Raw genomic sequence first — 21500 nt, 5'->3', positions numbered from 1 at the left:
TTTGCTTATAAATAGAATTATAATCTGATTTACTGTCTATGTTCACTTATATACTGTGCTTTTCTTGAAGATATTCAGAAGTTTATAGTTCTATTCAGAATATAAAGTGTTTTTTCCCTACCTGTGGTCCTGCCCACTGTCACTCTGTGTATAGAAAATAAGTGTATGTGTATGAGGATGTATATGTGTACATATTATATACATACACACGTATAATGTAATAGTATGTGTACAAAAGTATGTAAGAATGTAGTATATATAATTATGTTTATAGTATATAACATATAAGATTATATAGTCCATAAATTGTATGTTTATAGTCCTTGTAAGTATATAGTCCATAAACTATATAATTATGTATAAAGCATATATGTTTGTGTGTGTGTATGAGAGAGAGAGAGAGCGAGAGTGAGAGAGAGAGAGAAAGAATAGTTTCACATGTTAAATAATTGCCAGATTAATTCTGGTACTGCTTGAGAATCTTTCAGAGTCAGAATTTTTCAGACCCTTGTGAACCCTGAGTAGGGAAAGCTGAATCTTGTCGGACCTAACGGGGAAGAAGGGCTGTGCTTGTGGCCTCTGGGTCTGACTTTGTACCTTGTCTCTGTAGAGAGCTGCCTGGTCAGCTGGTATCTTTACATAAAGAACCTGACAAATTCTGTCTCTGAAATCAGCCTGCCCTGGGCATGATGTAAGCCGACGGATGGGGACATTCAGTTTTCTGTTCCTCTGTGCTTTCCCACCTCCTAGCCATCCTTCATCCTAGGCAAAGAATCTTCTAGAGTGGACCTACACTCGGTCAATGCCATTTCCTTCTTCATAGGACTTTTATAGTATGCCACCAATTCTGTATCAGAAAAGGCTCTGTTTATATGAATGTTTAGATGGAAACCTTTTCCAGAAAACACCATTAGTACAGATGGGGAATTCTTCAAGACAAGGAGCTTACCCCAGTTCATGTGGTTCCAGTCCCCTTTCTCAGTAGGTGCTTTATGGCCACACTTTTGGAAATTATAAAGCTGTTTACTCTTCTGAAGGCAGGGGATAAGGATGAGTAGCAATGTGGCCACAGAGCCCTTCGCTTATTAGAATATTTCACTTCTAATATGTGACCCAATTGTGGGTATCTGTCTGGTTCTCCTATAATATTTTCTTTCTTCCTAGTCTTGTTTTCTTTCTTCCACCCACACGGCCTTGTTCTCAGAGCCCTCCTTGTATTTATCAGGGAGTGTCACCACATCCAAGATGTTCTTTCTCCTTGCTCGTTGGCAATGTCATAGTTTTGACTGGGTTACAAACATTTTCTCCTCCGAGTTTTGCTTTTCCATCTGTGCTGAGCCCAGTGATTGTCATATCTTGTCCAACCATCTGTCCTGAATTTTTGCTATCTTCTTCTGATGTTTCTAGTCAATAGTTTGAAGCCACTTACGGTGCCTTTTTGTTGGCTTATTGAGGGCCAGGTTGACCTCCTGTATTGTGCTCTGAACTCTCCTCACCAATTACGTTTGCTGACACTACAGAATTTGATGACAGCCATTTGAAGACACAGCATGACCTGTGGTTTTGAATATATGTAGCCTGATTCTCCCATTTGTGATGTTGGTGTGGGTGCTGTTGCAGGTGCTGGCCATATGTAGGCATGGGGGTGGTGTAGACGAAAGTCCCTGCTCTCGTACAACTTATGTTCTCCTCCATGGCGTTTTAGAACATACTCTTAAAAGACAGAGGAAGGAAAATTCCACTCTCTTGGTTTTTAATTCACAGGTGAGAGAAGATAGCACTGGTCAGTCTGTGCCATTGCTTCACTGCCTCTGATTTTAAGCAACACAGTTACTGGGTCTGTTTGCTCTTTCATCAAGATGGTACTAATCTTAGGCAAGTTGTAAGACCAATATATACTTAAAATTCTTTGAACTACTTGTAGGAAGCATTCAGATAAATTCAGGGTTACTGTTATTATAGATGTATATAAACCTCCGATATGTGTATTTGTTCTCTTCCACAGTAAATAAAACTACAACTAATGATGTAATGTCTGGTGATTAACATAACATAATAAAATAAAAAAAGAAAATGTAAAAAAAAAATTGAGTAAAGTTGTACAGTTTTACTTATTTCTATATATGGTGTCTGTGTAATAATAGTGCTTGTTTCCCCCTACATTATAATAAATAACTTTTACTAATAGATTATAGGCATTGTACTGACATTTAAACATGCAAGGAGAAATTTTGACAATATATGTAATACATAGCCTAAAATATATAACTGACAGTCACAGGAAAGTCATCATTATTACGTCCCATGGAGGTGGCAAAAGTGTCGAAGTCATTTATTCTAGGTTTAAGTCCTAAGATGTTTAACTTTCAGTATTACTATTGTAGAGTATATTTACCCCATTTGTGACATTTCTTCACAATTGACACGCACTTAGAGCTGGAGAATTTTGATGGTTCATTCATTTAAACAGCAATAACTGAGTTATTCTTAAAAATGTAAGAAAATTTTAATAAAATATTTGACGACACATTTGACATATTACACGAACCAAATTCCAGATTTAAGTCAAAGGAGAAGGGATCATGTTTGAATTTTAATCCTTAAAAGTTTGAGTATTCCATAGTTTCTACCAATGCCTTAAAGACTGGAATGATAGACTGCTTGTGTAGTTACCAAACCAGACACGGGTTTGAATTCTTACATCAGGGAAAATCCAAAATGGACTAAATGCGTTCCTTTTTGCTTGGCTCCTTTTTAGAAGCTAGTCAGAAGTTCTAGTTTTCAAGATCGTTGTTAAATAGAGTTGATCCTTGAACAACATGGATTTGAAGGAAAGTTGAATTTTGGTATATCTATATCATACTTAGAAATCTGGGACTGCCAACAGATTTTTTAACCCTCTTTTACTTACTTTGCACCAAAATTATGTCAAATGACTTTGTGTGGGACAGAGCTGGGCAGTAATACTCCATAAATTATGCTTTCTTGTACAGAGTTTTCTCTAGTTAAGTAGAAGACTTTCTATAGTTGGTGTGTTCTGTGGACATAAGATGTATTATCTCACTGATTGTCATTAAGTTACCACTGGGATTGCAAATTCCTTTGGAGAAAAGAGCATCAAAGTCATTTTATTGGCTACTTAAAATTTTTTTTTTTTATTTAAAGATTTTATTTATTTATTTGAGACAGAGAGAATGAGAGACAGAGCATGAGAGGGAGGAGGGTCAGAGGGAGAAGCAGACTCCCTGCCGAGCAGGGAGACCGATGCGGGACTCGATCCCGGGACTCCAGGATCATGACCTGAGCCGAAGGCAGTCGCTTAACCAACTGAGCCACCCAGGCGCCCGGCTACTTAAAATTTTTATGCACAGTGTATTTACTTCTAAAATTTTAAAGTTTGAAAACAAGACAGCCCAGATTAAATGAAATAGGAGTTTTTCAAGCAGAATGTGCTCATGTAGAATGTAGTTCATTTTTTCTACTTGAACTACAAAAGCTCTAGGTTGGCATAGTCTTGTTTTGGTGGCCTGTGGTTGGTTAATGAGATCCAACTTAGTTGGTAATATTCCCTTTCATCCCCCTACAGGTGGGTTAAAACAATTCTGGAACGGAAGTACTGTGCTAGTCTTATGGAACATTTCTTTCCAGATGTCTCCTCAAGAGCATATACAATATATAAGAATCTATTTGTAGCCTTCTCGCTTTTATACACTTCAGAAACAGGTGTAGAAACCCTCATGGTGTGGTGTGTGTTCACTGGGAAAAGAGCTTGATTAGTATTTACCTGCCAGATGCCTAGTTATTTTGATAAGTTCATTCTTGTTAATGTGATCTGATACAAGGAACTTGGTTTTATCTAGCCTAAAACACTGCTGCTTAACCTTGATTCTTTCTTTTATCTTTGGAATTTTATTTTTTTAAATTTTTTCAAAGATTTTATTTATTTGAAAGAGAGGGAGAGACAGTGAGAGAGGGAACACAAGCAGGGGGAGTGGGAGAGGGAGAGGGAGAAGCAGGCTCCCCGCTGAGCAGGGAGCCTGATGCCGATGCCCAGCTCCATCCCAGGACCCTGGGACCATGACCTGAGCTGAAGGCAGACGCTTAACGACTGAGCCACCCAGGCGCCCCTATCTTTGGAATTTTAGTAGGATGCTGCTTTCGAGTAAGTTGAACATGTTCTAATCTTTGTTCCACAAAACAGCGCTGCTTAAAGTACTTCTCTGAAGGCAGTGTGCTGCGGGTTTGGGCGGGTGGTCAGTGAAGAGGGTAAAGAGACCAATGGTGATTCCAACTCCCCAAGCCATTCAGTTAGGAAAAAACCCTTTGAGTTTTATAATTTCTAAGAAAATGAAGTGTAAGGTCTCTCATAAAAAAAAAAATTTCTTCTGTTGTACTGATATTTCATGAGTGATTTGTCTATTTTATTGTTAGAATTAAATTTTGAATATATTTGGTGAAAAGTGAGCCTTCCTTATGAATATTCATTCATTAATTTTGCAAATCTGTGGTAGTGGAACATGCAAAATCTAGTAAGATGCATTTCCTTCTTCCGGAGACTGCATAGTTTAGTGGAAGAGGCCAAATCAACAGCTGTAACAAAAAAGGGTGATCTGGATGATCAGTGCTGGATAGGCACACAGTGCTGTGGGAGCAGAGTGGAGGGTTACTTAACCTGGAAAAGTAGAGTCAAGGTTTTCTCAGGGGGTTGTCAGAATGCACAGGAATTAACCAGGCAGAGAGTGGAAGGGCTTCCCTTGGGTGAGGGAGCTATGTTTGCATGGACACGTGCTTATTATATGAGGTTGATGTTCGGGGAAAGGTAGTTGATGGCAACATGGGGGGTAGGTCAGATATTCAGAAAATAAATTACAAAGATAAAAGACTTTAGATTTTTTTTTGGTAAGTTTTAAGTAGAAGAGTGACCTTATAAGACTTGTATTTTAGATCATTTTGACAGGAGCCTGGAGAGCTGGTCAGAGCCACATGTGTTGAAGGGAGGTAGAGCACTGCTTTTGTGTATTTTGGTAATGTAGGTGAGGAATGAGGAATGCCTGAACTAGCAGTAGTGGAGGAGATGGGGGAGGGAGGGAGGCACAAATCCTAGAGATTTGTGGTTTAGGTGCAGTAGGGCCTAGCAATTACTTGGGTATCAGGAATAAAGGGAAAGGATTAAAGGATGCCTTCTGGTTTTCCGGATTGAGTAATCAGGTGGTGGTTGGTAGCATTCCCCCATATAGAAATGCATAAGCTAGTATTAGATTTTGGATGTATTGAGTTTAAGGTGCCTGGGCAATGCCCAGGTGAAGTCCTGAATGTGTAAACTAGAGCTCATGAGGGAGACTGGGGGTGGAAATATAGAGATCTGACAGACCTTGGCATATCATTAGTAACTGAAGTCAGTGATATTCAAAAGTAGATGGGACCAAGGAAGGGTATGTAGTAGAGAGGGAAGAAAACAGGGCCAAAGATGGGGTCACTGACTGCTAAGGGATGATTGGAGGACGTGAGTCCTTGTAGGAGACTGAGTAGGAGTATTCAAAGAGGTGGGAGGAAGGTCAGGAGAAGGGTGGAAAAACTGAGGGAAGGCACACACTTTGGAAGAGGAGGTGACCAACAGTGTCAAATGCTACAGAGACTTCAAGTAAGATAAGCACTGAAAAGTGGCCAATGGATTGAGTAAATGGGAGGCCATTGGTGACACTACTGAAAATAGTTCCAATGGACAGAGAACCTAGAGTTCATTGGGTTGAGAAAATGAAGACAAGCGGGTTTAATGCTTAAGCCTCTGTGCCTTCCTGAGAAATAAAGAGATAAGACAAGGATAGAGGGGACTGTAGCTGGATGGGGTTGTGGGTGCTTGTAGAAATTTGAGCATTTTGTATGCTGAAATGAATACACCATAATGCTTTGGCCTAGGTGAGAAGAAAGCTCCCTTTTCTGTTGAAGTAGGATACAAGTGAGAAAGATTAAGTGTATGCTAGCAGGGGAGGAGGTTAGAACTGGAAGGATTATTATTTGGTCATTCTATACCTCCCCGTAAAGAAAGATACATTATTTAAAACTAAGATTGAGCCATGTGATTTTTATGATGAAGAAACTAGTTTCGCTGCATAGAAACTTGGGTGATTTATAAGTCTTTAAATCCTAGTGGAGGAAAAGTTATTACTTAATAATATCATAGACATTCACTTTTATTTAAAGAATCCTGGTAGAAGACAAATTGGAAACTCCATGTGCTGTTTTTTCATCTACCAGAGGGTTTCCTCAAATTATATTCCTGTCATTGGCATTTTGGAGCTTGAGGACAATAGAACTGTTACAACATGAATTTTTAGAGCTAGTTTTGACCACAGTAAAGTGACTGTGAAGGCTGAAGGTCGAGAGTACGATTGATTGGGTGATTACAATTCCTTTTAAAACAAATTAGAGATGGCAGGTTTGCCATGGGCAAAAAGTACTGCAAGGAAATAAATCTCATCAGCATTTAAAACTTCTTGGATCATCAAAAAAGAGTTAATGTTTAAAATATAGACACACACACACCACAGAGGAATGACTTGCATTAGGAATTCCCATGTGTGATACTTTACAATATAGTGTCTTGCCTTATTTTTCTGTTAAATCATATACAGGCACTAAATTGGGTATATTTTTTATTTTTAATTTAGGGACTCATACCCTAAATGTTAAATACACTTATCAGTTCAATTTATTTATTTTCTGTATTCGCTTTTATATTTGGGGTCTTCTAGATTATTGGATTTATGATTAGTTGTGTGTATTTGGGATCCCTGGTTTAGAAGGAGGCAGGGGTGTAGGAAGGAAGCAAGCACCAGTGTTAGGAAGGGAATGGCAAAGGAAGGGATGAAAAATGGAGAAAGATATGTGTGGGTGTCTTTTGTCTTGGAGTAGGGTGAGATGGTGGTTTTGGAGCATTAATTTTTCTGAGGAAACTAATGTGTGTCAGACACCAGGCTGTGCATTTTCATGTATATTACATCCTCACAATAATCTTGGCAAGGTAGGTATTGAAATTATTTGTAGTTTCAAAGGAAAACATGAAAGGAGTTAAGAAGATACAAGAGAAGTTTAAAAAGATTTTATTTGTTTATTTGAGAGAGGGAGAGAGAGAACACACGCAAGTGGGGAGAGGCAGAGGGAGAGGGAGAGAATCTCAAGCAGACTGTGCTGAGCGGATTCCAATGCGGGGCTTGATCTCATGACCCTGAGATCCTGAGCTGAGCCGAAACCAAGAGTCGTTTGCTTAACTGACTGAGTCACCCAGGTGCCCCCCAGAAAAGAACTTTTAAAAGTAAAGAAAAACAGTGATGATGATGATGATGGTGAACATGGCTTCAGTGTAGCTGGTTGTGGCACTTTTATTCTGATATTTTGGGGAGAGAATGTAGTCTTTGGCAGAGTCAAAAAGGTTAATGTTGGTTATTAAGCTGGTTATATGGGAGCTAGTTGAACTCTCTACTTTTGTATATGCTTGGAAATTTTCATACTAATAGGTTTTTTAAATGATCAAGCAAAGAAGTAAAATAGTCTTGGTTGTGATAAAAGTGAAAGAATATTTATGAATAGCAGGGAGAATTTCCTTTTTCTTTCTTTTTTCAGACATATATGATAGTATTAGCCTATGAATCCATTTTTTTTTGAAGATTTTATTTATTTATTTGAGAGAGAGAGAGAGAGAGTGAGAGGGAGAGCAGAAGAAGGGAGAGGGAGAAGCAGACTCCCCGCTGAGCAGGGAGCCTGAAGTGGGACTCGATCCCAGGACCCTGGGAACATGACCTGAGCTGAAGGCAGATGCTTAACTGACTGAGCCACCCTGGTGCCCCGCCTATGAACCCATTTTTGAGGCAAAATTCCTAACAAACCATTTAGGAAATGACAATAAAATTATTATTACTTTTTTTAATGTGGTCATCTCAGTTTTATGTGTGAAGACTACAGAAATTAGGTGGATTCTTTATCCAATTGCAGTGGAAGTTTTGTCCCAAAGAAGGAGCATTTATTCTAGAAGGAAGGCCTGGGCTGGAACTGTCTCATTGAGGAAGGTATACAGCTCCAAGGGGGAGGATCGGAATCTCGTCAGCGAGCATCTCTTTCTGTAGAACACAGTAATAGGGACTGGAGGGCGCTACAAAGGCAGGAAAATAAGATAGTAGCTAATATTTATGGAGGGCTTACTCTGTGCTGGGCACTCTCTAAACACTTTACGTATATTTAATCCTTACAACATCTCTAGAAAGTAGGGACTATTCTTTCTTATTTATTTATTTTTTTGTGGCAAAATGTATAAGACATAAAAATGACTATCTTAACCGTTTTTTAAGTATACAGGTCAGGGGCATTAAGTACATCCACATTGTTGTGTAAACCATCACCACCATCCATCTCAGGACTTTTTCATCTTCCCAGACTGAAACTCAGCACCCATTAAACCCTAACTCCCTATTCCTCCCACGCCCCCCCGACCCCCCCATCCCAAGCCCCTGGCAACCACCCTTGTTCTGCTTTGGGTCTCTGTCAATTTGACTACTCTAAGGATCGCATATAAGTGGAATCATACAGTGTGTGTCATTTCATTTTGTGACTGGCTTATTTCACTCAGAGTAATGTAATCAAGGTTCATCCATGTTGTAACATGTGTCAGAAGTTCCTTCTTTATTAAGGCTGAACTATAGTCCATTGTATGAGTATACCACATTTTGTCCAACTGTATGTCAATGTACTCTTGGATTGCTTCCCCCTTTTGGCTATTGTAAATATGCTGCTACGAACAGCAAAATATGTTTGAGATCTTGCTTTTCAATTCTTTTGAGTATAGACCCCAAAGTGGAATTGTTGGCTCATGTGGTAATTCTATTTAATATTTGTAGGAACCGCCATACTGTTTTCTGCAGCGGCTTCACCATTTTACATTTCCATCAGCAGTGCACCAGGGTTCCAATTTCTCCAGATAGGAGGTAGGTACTATTCTTTCGTTAGTATTACAGAGGAGGAAGAGAGGTGCAGAGAGATTAAATGGGCTCACACAGCTAACATGTACAGATCTGAATTTGAACCCTACAGTCCAACTCAGAACCTTTGATATCCAGGGGAGATGAGGCCCAGAGAGGCTCAGAGACATGATTAAGGGCACTATGCCTAATGTAGTATTGGAGCCTGGATTCAGACCCAGGCAGCTTACCTGCAGAGTTCATATTGTTAAGCACTCTTAGATTTAGTGGTTGGTTTTTCTTTTCTTTTTTCTTTTTTTTGATAAAAATGTTTTTTAAAAAAAATCCACATATTGTAGAAAGAATTAATTTTTGAATATCTCTATATGGTTTTTTTCCTGCCATTCTAAATTTATGCTTTAAACTGTTCTGTTATTTAAAATATTATTCTAGGAAATGTAGGCAATATGTTCGATTTTCTCTTTATTCAGATTTCTTGGGTAAAATTTGCCTTTAAATATTTTGAATAAGTATGAATTTTTTCTACATCTCCACTCTACCTACTCCTGCCAGAAGTTTGCTTTCAAATAAAACCAAGCAAAATGATCTCAAGCTGGATTTAAATTGGGGGAAACTTGGAGAGTATCAATGGTAAACATTGAGGACTTTTTTTTATTCAGATAGAGTGAGTTTTCCAGCTTTATTAACAGAGTAGCAACAGCTAGGAAATGTACTTATTTTTTTCATCCCCGTGTGTGTTTTGTTAAGAGGGTGTGCATTCTGCCTCAGAGAGTACTCACCACGGGGCTTTGTGGCATTCTGAAAAAAGCGCCATTCCTCCGTGAGGCTGGCTCAGCTCGGCCTGTGTGTCAGCTCATGTCGTAGCCTGTCTCCAGGGCCTCTCATACCGCTGCCAGGGAGGCACCCTGTGAAAATACAGACCCAGGGGCCTCTTGGACCCTGTTCATCCAGGCAGGCCCTCTGGGTGGGTGACTTTTGTGCTGCACTTTAAGGCTGGGGGGCTGGGTGTGCATGGCCTCAAGTGCCTCCCCAGCCGGGTGTGGGTTTCAGACAAAGACTCCTGGTCCAGTTGTATCAGGGGCCCACAATCAACAAGGATGACCTTTCTGATCTGGAAGATATCTTTAGAATTATCTCTCATTCAGTACACTGCACTCCACCTAGGGAGCTTGAAAATGTAATGATGCCTGAAGCCTGCCTCCAGAGATTCTGATGTAACAGGTCTGGTGGGTGCCCTGGCCATTGGGATTTGTAAAAAACTTTATGGATAATTCTAAGGTATGGTCAGGGTGTAAGATTGTTGCTCTTACTTCTTTTGACTACCTGGTTCTTTGAGCTCTCTTTAAGATTTTTACCACCGCAGAGGATACAGGAGGTCTTTTCTCTGGTTGTCCTTATCTGCGGGGATTGCTGGAATATATTTCTCACATACAATGGGAATCTCTTCTATTTTGTTTATCTGTGGTTGAAATTATTTCCATATCTTTATGGAGTATGTCTTTATATTCACACAGTGCTGGTTGCTGTAGAGGACAGATCATATTTACCCTTCAGAACCTTAAATTTAGGAATATAGAGGAAAGACAACTGTTCTCCAAGATTTCAATGCAAGCTCCAGGTCACTGTTCTGATGGCAGTTTGATTTTATAAAGTGAAGGCTGCGATGATGTTGGAGCTGACATTTCTGCAGTTCTGGAAGGCTTCTCATTTAGACCCTCACTACCTATAGCGCCTGCCGTCCTGTGCATTTAAACCCTCAGCCATATCACTACTTTGGGAAATCTGACTGTATCTTTGAGTAAGCCACATAGTCAGTCTGAGGGAGTTTGGTTTAGAGGAATGCTTTGTCCTAGCCCCTCCTGGGTCGTTTGAGTATGTTTTTTTTTTTTTTTTAAGATTATTTCCTTATTTATTTGACAGAGAGAGACACAGTGAGAGAGGGAACACAAGCAGGGGGAGTGGGAGAGGGAGAAGCAGGCCTCCTGCCGAGCACGGAGCCCAGTGCGGGGCTCGATCCCAGGACCCTGGGATCATGACCTGAGCCGAAGGCAGACGCCCAACGACTGAGCCATCCAAGCGCCCCTTGAGTATGTTTAAAAGGGCAGTGACGGATCTGGCATCATCTTTCCTGTGTTGGACTGTGGTTTTAAGATTGTTTGGTTGAAACTTCATCAAAGTTCAGAGATGAGATTTGGAGTTTGGGGAAGCAAGTATTCTCTTCGCTTTGGTTTGGTTTTAAAAATGAGCGTTTAGATGTAGAATTTTCTAACTTTGTCATTGTTTGTATTCTGTGTGTTTATGAGAGCTCTGTCAGCAGTTGAAACAGAAAGAAAGGATGTATGATCCATGGCTGTTTTCCTGCTGTGTATCTCTTAGAGACCCCACTTAAGGGTAGAAAATGTTTGAGTTACTCCGGTAGTTGAGGACAAGGACTTCCTGACCCACTCCAAAACCTTTCAGATATAGGCAGAGCAGAGAAGTTTGTACATGTATATGTGTATGTACTTATGAATATACATAGTACATGCTTAAATAATGTTATGTTTATTTATAATCATACATAGTTGCTAATTCAGAGTGACACAAGGAAATTCTCTTAGGGACATCTGCCATTTATCCTCTTTGTTTTTTTCAAAGAGAGGCACATTTGGGTTTGATCTGTTTTTCACATTTAGATAATTTCATAATAGTTATGGGGGATGGACTGGGGAGGTGGCTTTCTTCTCACATTTGTGTGGATTTCTCCTCTTAATTACCTTGGTGACAGGTGTGGTGGAGGTGGAATGAGGGCACTGATGGATGAGGGAACCTGATTGCTTAGATCAAAGGCAAGGGCATCTGGTCATTTCTGATGTCTTCGAAAATGAAGGCTGTGCTCTCCCCACTTCCCCTCAGAAGGACTTGAAGGGGCTCTTGGATCAGTTGGAATGATTTTTCTGCTCTGTACTCTCATTTGTTTTCCCTATCCCGTTCCCTGTAATTATTCCTTAGTTGTTGACCTCCAGGGGCTGATTAGTTACACATGTAGCTAAGAAAAGGTCAAGGGTTATAACAATGCAGCGCTTACTTTTCTGTTGCCTTAGTTTTTAACATGCTGGATGTTTGAAATGGAAAGGCAACAAGGTACCAGCAAATTCTATTTAAAAACATAGCCAGTTGTTTTGTGGAGGAGGTTCTGCCAGCCCCTCCTAACTCCAGCCCAGCCCAGTGCCACTTCTGGGTCTTTCAAAGCCAGCAGCATTTCTAAGAGGAACAGTTCAGAAATGGTTCTCTTCCATCAATGATAGTTGGTGGCATCTTCATACAGGGAGTGTAGAATCAAATACTATATTATGGTGATATGGGGAAGGGCCACTATATGCAGGTTCCATTTCAGTCAGGCTAAGTGGGGCCTGAGAATCTGCATTTCTGATGAGCTCCCACATGATGCTGATGCTGGTCTGTGGACCACACTGGGGATAGCAAGGCTTTGCTCTAGAAAGCCTACTTAAATCTCCCCTAATGCTTAAGAGGAGCAAAGATGTTTGACTTGTCTGCTAACATGGGATAGCATATGTACCTAGCCAAATACCTCTGGCCTAAATACTCTCATGGGGAGTCAAAGTTAAAAAGGTACCTGTTTACTGGGTGCTAGACAGAGCTCTCGGAGTTTTATTCATATACTTGGTCCTCACAGCAGGCTTAGCGAGGTGTAGGCACTGTTCTACATCTATTTTATAGATGGGGAAATTGAGGCACGGAGGGTTTAAGTAACTTGACCAAGGTCACATTAACTAACAAGTGAAAGAACAGGGCTTTGAATGCAGGCAGTGTGGACTCAGTACCCCAACTTTGAAAAGATGGCTGTGTGCTTCCTCTGTATCTGAGGTGTTACACTTGTAGGGAGATGGAGTCAGATCATGGCTCAGAAATGAGAGTGTCTCAGTTTGGATGGTGTGGTGGTTCCAGAAGGCAGGCTGAGTACAGGTGCGTGGTTGGGATAAGGAGGATTTAGCAGGAGGGAGGGGGCCATGCTGTCATGTTTAGTGGACAGGATTAGTGGATGAAGGTGAGACAGGCATGGTGCTCGTAGCTGAGGAACAGAAGGGCATGTGTAGCAAACTTTTGTTTTAGCGTTCTGTTGGATCAGATACTGTGGTTTATGTTCATTCTTTTTTCTTAAAAATAAAAGGTTTTATTTATTCAATTGAGAGAGGGGCTCCTGGGGGGAGGGGCAGAGGGACAAGCAGTGTCAGCGCTGAGTGCAGAGCCCGACTCGGGGCCTGATCCCAGGACCGCAAGATCATGACCTGAGCCGAAGTCAGATGCTTAACTGACTGAGCCACCCAGGCGCCCCTACATCCATTATTTCTTTCGAACCTTATAATGACCTCATGGCATAGGTATAGATTTTAAAGATGAGGGAACTGAGGTTTGGAGAGATTAGGTAATTTTCCCAAGGTTGACAGAGAGGAGGGTGACATAATTTGAATTTTAAGTCCATTGCTCTGCAGCCTCCCGGGGCAGGGCCTTGGAGCAGAAATTAAGATACAGAGGGGAGGTGAGCATTTGGTTGTTGACACTGCATTATAAAAGAGGTGCTTGGCTAAGGGATGACGGTAAGAACACAAGCGCTGCAAGGCAGGGAACCTACGAGTCTCACTCAATGTTGGCCGTTTAAAATTGGACTAGAGTTCCCTAAGATCTCTTGTGTGGGGCTGGTCCCCAGGTTGGACACAGGGCTGAAACTGCATGTGGGATTAAGTGGCTCCAAGTTTAAATCAGTTTCCATCTGGTGATTAATAGTGTGTTGGGACTGAACACTCTTCCTGACCTGCGTCCTTCATCCCTGAGTGAGCCCAGGAGAGGCCAGTCCTGCTCTCACGTTGACTCCTGTCTCTGAGACACATACCCCTGGTGCCACCTCCTCTGTCTCACCACAAGTGACAGGTGTTTCTGCTTTCTTCCCCCCATCTTTCTGATTATTGCATTTCTTGCCACAGACAATCCTCATTGCTCCAAATGTGAAAATCCATGCTTATTTACTTTATAAGTAAATATAAATGATTGTACAGTCTCATGTGACCCCATATAGATCTCTTTAACAGAGAACTAACCTGACAACGGGTGTGGTGTGCCTGGGGAATTCTCTGCCTCAGGATGCTCGTAATGGAGGGAATTGACTGGGGTTAGCTGGTGGGCACTGCCCATTTCTTGGCGATCACTGACAATATGGGACACTTCCAGGTGGTTCTCCATGAAGTTGTTCTCCGCTCACGGCTTCCTGCCTGTCATGCAATGAGAAATGCCTCTGGCCCCCTTCCTCCCGGGGTAAGAGGGCAGACTTTGCTCTCTGGTGTGGCCCCTCTCCTCTTTATCCTTATGATCAGAGGCTTGCATTCCATTTTTTATTGTTTTATTTTTATTTTTTAAAACTTTAATTAAATTTATTTATTTTTGAGAGAGAGAGAGAGGGAATGGGAGAATTGAGGGGGGCGGGGGCAGAGGGAGAGGGAGAGAGAGAATCTCATGACCTGACCCAAAATCAAGAGTCGGACACTTAACTGCCTGAGCCACCCAGGTGCCCCTCCACTTTTTAAAAAAGATTCTCTTTTAATGATAGAAGCATCAGAACTATATTACAAAAAGCTAAGAAATAGGGAAAAAACAGCCCCGTTCACCATCCTAAAACAGTGATTATCATTTTCTGCAATGATTTTTACATGTTTGTATTTGTTTTCTATCTGCATTCCCCATTAGTGGTACGTAATCTCCATCATTACCATTTTAATGGGTGCATAATATTCTGTTGCATACCATTAATGACTTAACTCTCTTGTTGACAAGTACATCGCTCCCAGCTTTTCACAATTATTAATAATACTGTCAGGTATATCTTTGTGCGGTGGTTATTTCCATATTTTGAATTAGATTCTTATGAGAGAGTCCCAGGTGTGGCATTACTAGGTCAAAGAGTATGAACAATTTTATGGCTCTGAAAACATATCGCCAGATTGCTTTCCAGAGGAGCGGAGCCGATTTACAGTGCCGTCACATGTCATTTGTTTCCCGGGGGGGGCTGCCAGGGGTAGGGCTACAGCCTCCCACAGTAGGACAGGAGTGTGTGCGCGCGGTTGCAGCCGCACAGTAGGACAGGAGGGGGTGTGTGTGTGTGAGGGTGTGTGTGTGCGCGCGCGTGTGCGCACACGTGTGTGGTTGCAGCCTCTCACAGTAGGACAGGAGGGGGTGTGTGTGCGTGTGTGTGTGCGGTTGCAGCCTCTCACAGGACAGGAGGAGGGTGTGTGTGTGAGTGTGTGTGTGTGTACGCATGTGCGCACTCAAAACTCACTGATTCATGTGTGTATTGATTTAAACTGCGATGACATTATGCATCGTTCTTGTTAATAGGAAGATACTAGGTGTCTAATGCCAATATAATAATCGTCCAATTCAGTGTTTTATATCACAGTGTGTTAGACAAGGAATAAAGCAAGTTATATATATTTCCTGTTTCTGGAATTTTAAAAATTAAAAAAAATTGGCAAAGGTTAATTAATAAGAACATTCAGCCACTGGAACGAGGTTCTTAGTGGCCCTCCCCTTTTTGAGAATCATTTAGAGGTGAAGGTGGACTTTGAAGGTTAGTAGGACAGGCAGAGGGGAGGGCTTTGGAAGTACCTCAAAAGCTCACTAGTTTGCCTAACCTGGGCAGCAAAGATACCCTCACCTGGTAACTGCAGTCTTTCAGATGCGGAATGGAGTGCTTATGTTGAGAAGGTTTTTTTTTTGTTTGTTTGGTTTGTTTTGTTTTTTAAAGATTTTTTATTTATTTATTTGACAGAGAGATAGAGAGCAGAAGTAGGCAGATCGGCAGGCCGAGGGAGAGGGAGAAGCAGGCTCTCAGCTGAGCAGGGAGCCATGCGGGACTCGATCCCAGGACCCTGAGATTATGACCCAAGCCGAAGGCAGACGCTTAACCTACTTAGCCACGCAGGTACCCTGAGAGGGGTTTTGAGGTCACATCTAGGGCTAAGTGGGGAAGCTACTTTGATTAATTAGTAATTTGTTCTAGATCTTTGCCATTACAATTTTCTCCAGTTCTTTAGTTCCCATTGGACTGTAAACACTAAGTACCTTACAGTAGAGACTGTACCTTTTAAAATCATTAATTTTTATACCTGTCCCCTGGATTGTCTAGCACATTGTTTTGTATCTTATGTATGTTGTGGTGGCTTTGTGTCTTTTGACTGACTGACTGACAGACTGAGTGAGGGAAATGAATGCTGTATCCAGTGGTCCTCGGAGTTGTACCAAAGCCCTGTGGTTAAGTAACGGGATTGCCAGGTCTTGTGCTCATAAGAGTGAGTGTGTCTGTAAAATCCACAGCTGACCTCACAGGGGTAAAGGAAGAAGAAACTTTGGTGGAGAAATTACCTAAGAAAGGTGATGCTGGAAAAGATCTCTTTTTTATCCCCCCGAAGATTTATGTATTTATTTGAGAGAGAGAGAAGGGGGAGGGGCAGAGGGAGAAGGAGAGAGAGAGAATCCTCAGGCAGACTCCCCACCGAACACAGAGCCAGACGCGGGGTGCGATCCCAGGAACCCAAGGTCATGACCTTAGCTGAAATCAAGAGTTGGACGCTTAACTGACTGAGCCACCCAGGCACCCCGGAAAAGATCTCTGGCTCTTGTGTATTACCTCCCACATCATCTAACGGGACCTCCTTGTTTGACAGATGAAGAAACTGAGCCCAGGAAGGCCAAGTGGCTTCTTCAAGGTCACATAGATAGTGGATGATGACTGGGAACTCAGAGCTGGTCCCTTGGGTCCTGCTGTAGTGTCCTTTCCACTACACCCTGTGGACAGAGCTTGGGGCACTTGTTTTGCTACCCCCATACCCCCTTGCCCTCAATAGATCTATATTTGGATTTTTTTTTTCCCCCATATGCCCACATTTCCCTTCTCTTATAGCTGCACAGAAATGTGTTTATAGAGATTGTGACCTTGATGCAGTAGTCAGGTTGGGTCCAGAGCCATAGAGGCTTAGAGATTTGTATTGAGAGCCCAGAGATAGTGCGGGATCAAAATTCAGTTTCATACAAAATTACGGCTTTGCATTATTATCTCTGAATTTGAACATAAATTTGTTATTTCAGAGGAAGAATGTTCACTGTTAGTTGTGGTACATGATTGGAGTGTGTATTTGCCACAACCGTGATCCTAATAAAACTCTCATTATGATCCATATGCACAGAGTAGAGATTTAAGGTTGTCAGGGGAGCATTAATTTTGAGTTTCTTGATTTCTCTTGTGTGACTGAAATCTAAACCTCAGTGTTGCCTCGTCTGTATGGTGGTTTTTCTTCTTCCTCTCTGTAACCTCTTCCCCTGAATATGACAAGCACATTTGTTTGCATAGTTGAAGTTCTGAAGCTAAAGGCTTTAATAGTGAGGCAAGTACCCATAGTGAATGTCAAATGGAAGGACTGAGCAGACAAAGCAGGAGGGAGAATGAACAGTCTCCTGGTCCTTTTAACAGCCCTGTGATGTCTGCCCTGGGATTTGAATGATTTGTGAATGACTACAGTCTGCCCAGGCCGAGGTGGCTCAAGGCCTCTGGAAATGGATGTTAACTACATCAGCTGTCAGTAGTTATAGCTATTGGGTAATCAGGTTTGGAATTTATGGGTATTTACATTTCGGAGGGCTTTGACTATGTTTCTATAACTTTGGAGTAGAAATGTTTGTCCTTGGTATGACTGAATAGCTTATTTTATGTATGGTGCCAGGGTTTCAAACTGTCTCAGTGTGTAAACCACTTTCTCCCTGGGAGAGCACAAAGATAATCTCGTTAATCGGATCTGTGGCTAGTGGAAAGATGATTTTTCTCTGCATCCCACTAAACTAGCTCCATACTGCCTTCTGTGCAGTAACCAGTAATATGGTTACACAGTAAAAAGAAGTTAGAAGAGTCTTACTGACCGCTGTTGATAAACATTTTGCTACAGCTTGCTGAGGTAGGCATTTTTTTTACTTTATTTGGTCTCAAAGGGATTAACTTTTTTTTTCCGTGATAGGAACTATTAAGCTTGTTTTCAAAAATTTAGAAAATAAGGAAAAACTGAAAGAAGAGAGAAAACCCAAGTTCCTTCCACTTGAATGCAGGCCACATATAACATTTCAGAATTTTCTTTCATTCCCGTTCTATACATAATTTTTATGTGGTTATAATTAGGCTGGTGTTTTTTTGTTTTGTTTTTATTTTAGAGAAAGAGAATGCAGGGAGGAGGGGCAGAGGGAGAGAGAGTCTTAAGCTGACTCTGCGCTGAGCATGGAGCCCATCATGGGGCTCGATCCCATGATCCTGAGATCATGGCCTGAGCCGAAACTAAGAGTCAGATGCTTAACTGATTGTGCCACCCAGGTGCCCCAATAATTAGGCTATTTTTGAAAACATTTTTTTCTTTCTATTGAATACATATGTTTTTCCTTGTTATATAATTTCCTTTATAAAAACCTAATTTTTCGAGAGGCATTTATTGAAATAATTGTTTGTCAGTTTCTGGACCAGAGGCTCAGCCCTTTTTCATCAGTGGGGTTTTGTGCTGCCCCTCAGTCATGGAGACACATCTGAGTGGATTGTCTTTTCAGTCAGTAGTGACTGGATCCCTCTTTCCTTTGAGAATCATTGATTGGCACAGCTCCGATATTTTCCCAATTGCAGATTATCATCTAGTGAACTTTTTGTGCATGAAGTTTGGTATGTATTTAGTATTAGTTTTTTTTTTTTTTAAGATTTTATTTATTTCCTTGAGAGAGAGAGAGAACACAGGGAGAGGGAGAAGCAGGCTCCCCGCTGAGCAGGGAGCCCCATGTGGGGCTCGATTACAGGACCCTGGGATCATGACCCGAGCCGAAGGCAGACGCTTAACTGACTGAGCCACCCAGGCACCCCTAGGATTAGTTCTTTAGGGTATTTTCCCAGAGCTGAATTGCTGGTCAAAAAAGATTAAACATTTTGATGTTACACACACACACACACACACACACACACACACAGAGTTTTATGTTGTATATTATATATATTATTTTCAACAAGTTGATACTAGTAATGCCAAACTAACCACAGGCTACACATTAACACTGGGTATTACTGCTGTTTAAGCTTTGTTAACTTGATATGTAAGAAACAGCATTGGGGGCACCTGGGTGGCTCAGTCATTTAGCGTCTGCCTTCGGCTCAGGTCATGATCCCAGGGTCCTGGGATCGAGCCCCGCACCGGGCTCCCCACTCTGCAGGAAGCCTGCTTCTCCCTCTCCCACTCCCCCTGCTTGTGTTCCCTGTCTTGCTGTGTCTCTCTCTGTCAAATAAATAAATAAAATCTTTAAAAAAAAAAAGTAGCATTGAGTTTTTAATTCTTTGCTTAGCAGTGAGTTTGAGCATTTTGGCGTGTATTTGTTAACTAGTTGATTTCCTGTTTTATGAATTACCTCAGCTTAGCTTAGTGTTGTGGTGAGTAGGGAAGGGTGGTGCCTGTGGGGATCTTGGTGGGGTAAGTATGGTTAGGACCACAGAGTTGCCTGCAGGCTTGATCTTGGCAGGACCCTACTTTGTGTTTTAGCTTCTGCCTTACCCTAGTGGCAGACAAGCACTCACCCTCCCACTTGGCTTCAAGAGATGAGAATCTTTTAAGACTGAAGTAAAGGGTGGGGGGGCTGGCCAGCTTAGTCGGTAGAGTGTGTGACTCTTGGTCTTGGGGTTGTGGGATCGAGCCCCACGTTGGGTGTAGAGAGTACTTAAAAATAAAATCTTTAAAAAAAAGGATTGAAGTAAAGGGAGAATGTGAGATTTTTATTTTTATCAAAAAAATGGAGCATGGATGTGAGAATTTTTTCACTTTTTAAAAATAGACTGCTACAAAATTGTTCTTCCATTAATTCTTTCCTGATTTTATTGTCTCCTAGGCCAGGTATTCCTAGCTGAGAGAGTGGCCCATACAATGGCCCCAAGGCAGAAAGAGAGCACTGTGTCCTGGGAAGGCAGGCAGAGCCAGGGCCCCTGGATGTTGACAAGAAAGATCTGGGTGAAGTCACAGAAGCAGGAAGGAGCCCAGGGATGCGGATATTTGTAGGTCCTGGAGAGTGCTGAGGGCAGGTGCTGAAGGGTTTGAGCTGCAGGTATGTGGTTCTGTAGAAGTGGATTGGAGGGGGGCAGGGGAGATCAGTGACTCCCCTTGGGTGCCTGCCAGGGTAGGCTAGGGATGATAGGGGCTTACATGCCCCTGCATCTTAAACCATCTGTGGCAAAGGACCATAATTTTTTATTTCTAATCTGTTGTTGATGGATATGTTTGTAAATTATGAGAAACATGAATTACTGGAAGAATGTGACAACAATGCCTCATTGTTCCAAAAGGATTTGTGTGCTTCCTCTCCCTTTCTGTCCTTACCTTACCACGGGCTGGCACCAGGCATCTGCAGACCACCCTTCAGTAGCCCCAGCTGTGACCGCTACTCTAACATCCAGCCCTACATCGAGCACTTTCTGTGCAAGGGGCAGTGGTGCATCGTTAACATTCTCTGCTAGTCACTGTGCTATGTGCAGGAGAAACAGTGAGACATGAAGTAAGGCCTCTGCCTTCTCAGCTTCTGTAGTCTTGCTGAATTAAGAGAGGAGTGGATGAAGCTGGGGGAGACACAATAGGGCCTACTGGTGGATCAGATGTGGCAGATGGAAGGAGAAGGAGGACTCCAGGCTGACTGACAGGAGCAGGACCTTTCAGACCTGGAGTGTGCAAGATTCTTTTTAGCCTTGAGCATATTTTATATTTTAAAGAGAGGTCATCCTAATTTCTTAACAACAAAATGATTTACATCCTGCTGCAGATTTGAAATGAATCTCCAGGGAAGAAATCTGGATGGCTGGGGACAAGGGTGGGAGGGAGCCTTACTTTTCAATACATATCTCTTTGTATCTTTGGAATTTTGTAGTGTTTGTGCATATCACCTATCCAACAAGATATGTTTAAAAATAGTTTTTTTTTTTTTACAACAACTGAATAAACTTGAAATAAGAAATATGAAGACTTATAGATGAAAACTTTAAAACCAAAGGGATATGATAGAAGGGTTAAAGGAAGAGTATAGAAAGGAAGGCTTGATATTGAAAGTGGTCATTTCTCTGGAAATTCATAAAATCAGTGCTTTCCCAATTCAAAAGAGCAGTAGGATTTTTGTTGCTGTTCAGGGTAGGAGTTAATGAAATGATACAGAGTTCCTCTGTAGAACTAAAAATGTGAGGAAAAACCTGGGAAATTCTAAAAAAGATAATGAATGAGCAGCAACTAGACCTACTGGATGTTAAGGTACATCATGAAGCTATAATTACTTAAACGCTGGAACTGGACAATTTAAACTTCTTGCTGTGGAAGAAGAAATAGATAAACATATCAGTGGAACAAAATAGTATCCAGAAGTAAACCTGAAATGGACCTGAAATTAGATGATGACAGTGATGATTTTCAGATCGCTGTAGAAAATAGATTTGTCCAA

The 21500-nt window shown here is 41.6% G+C and overlaps 1 protein-coding gene across 2 annotated transcripts in view; it reads left to right on the top strand.

Moving 5' to 3' along the window:
• Positions 1-8464: 8464 nt before the first annotated feature.
• FARS2 (phenylalanyl-tRNA synthetase 2, mitochondrial) overlaps positions 8465-21500 on the top strand; it is a 471129-nt gene continuing 458093 nt past the window's right edge. For both annotated transcript variants that reach the window (XM_081827732.1, XM_081827730.1), the window contains exon 1: positions 8465-8975. The gene's annotated coding sequence lies outside the window, so the exon portion shown is untranslated. The remainder of the gene's footprint in view (positions 8976-21500) is intronic.

Source organism: Leptonychotes weddellii, chromosome 8 (genome assembly GCF_054177405.1).
Source record: "Leptonychotes weddellii isolate Sample4059 chromosome 8, ASM5417740v2, whole genome shotgun sequence".
In the NCBI taxonomy this organism is placed as follows: domain Eukaryota; kingdom Metazoa; phylum Chordata; class Mammalia; order Carnivora; family Phocidae; genus Leptonychotes; species Leptonychotes weddellii.
The sequence above is the reverse complement of the archived record's forward strand: the minus strand, read 5'-3'. Positions and strand labels throughout refer to the sequence as shown.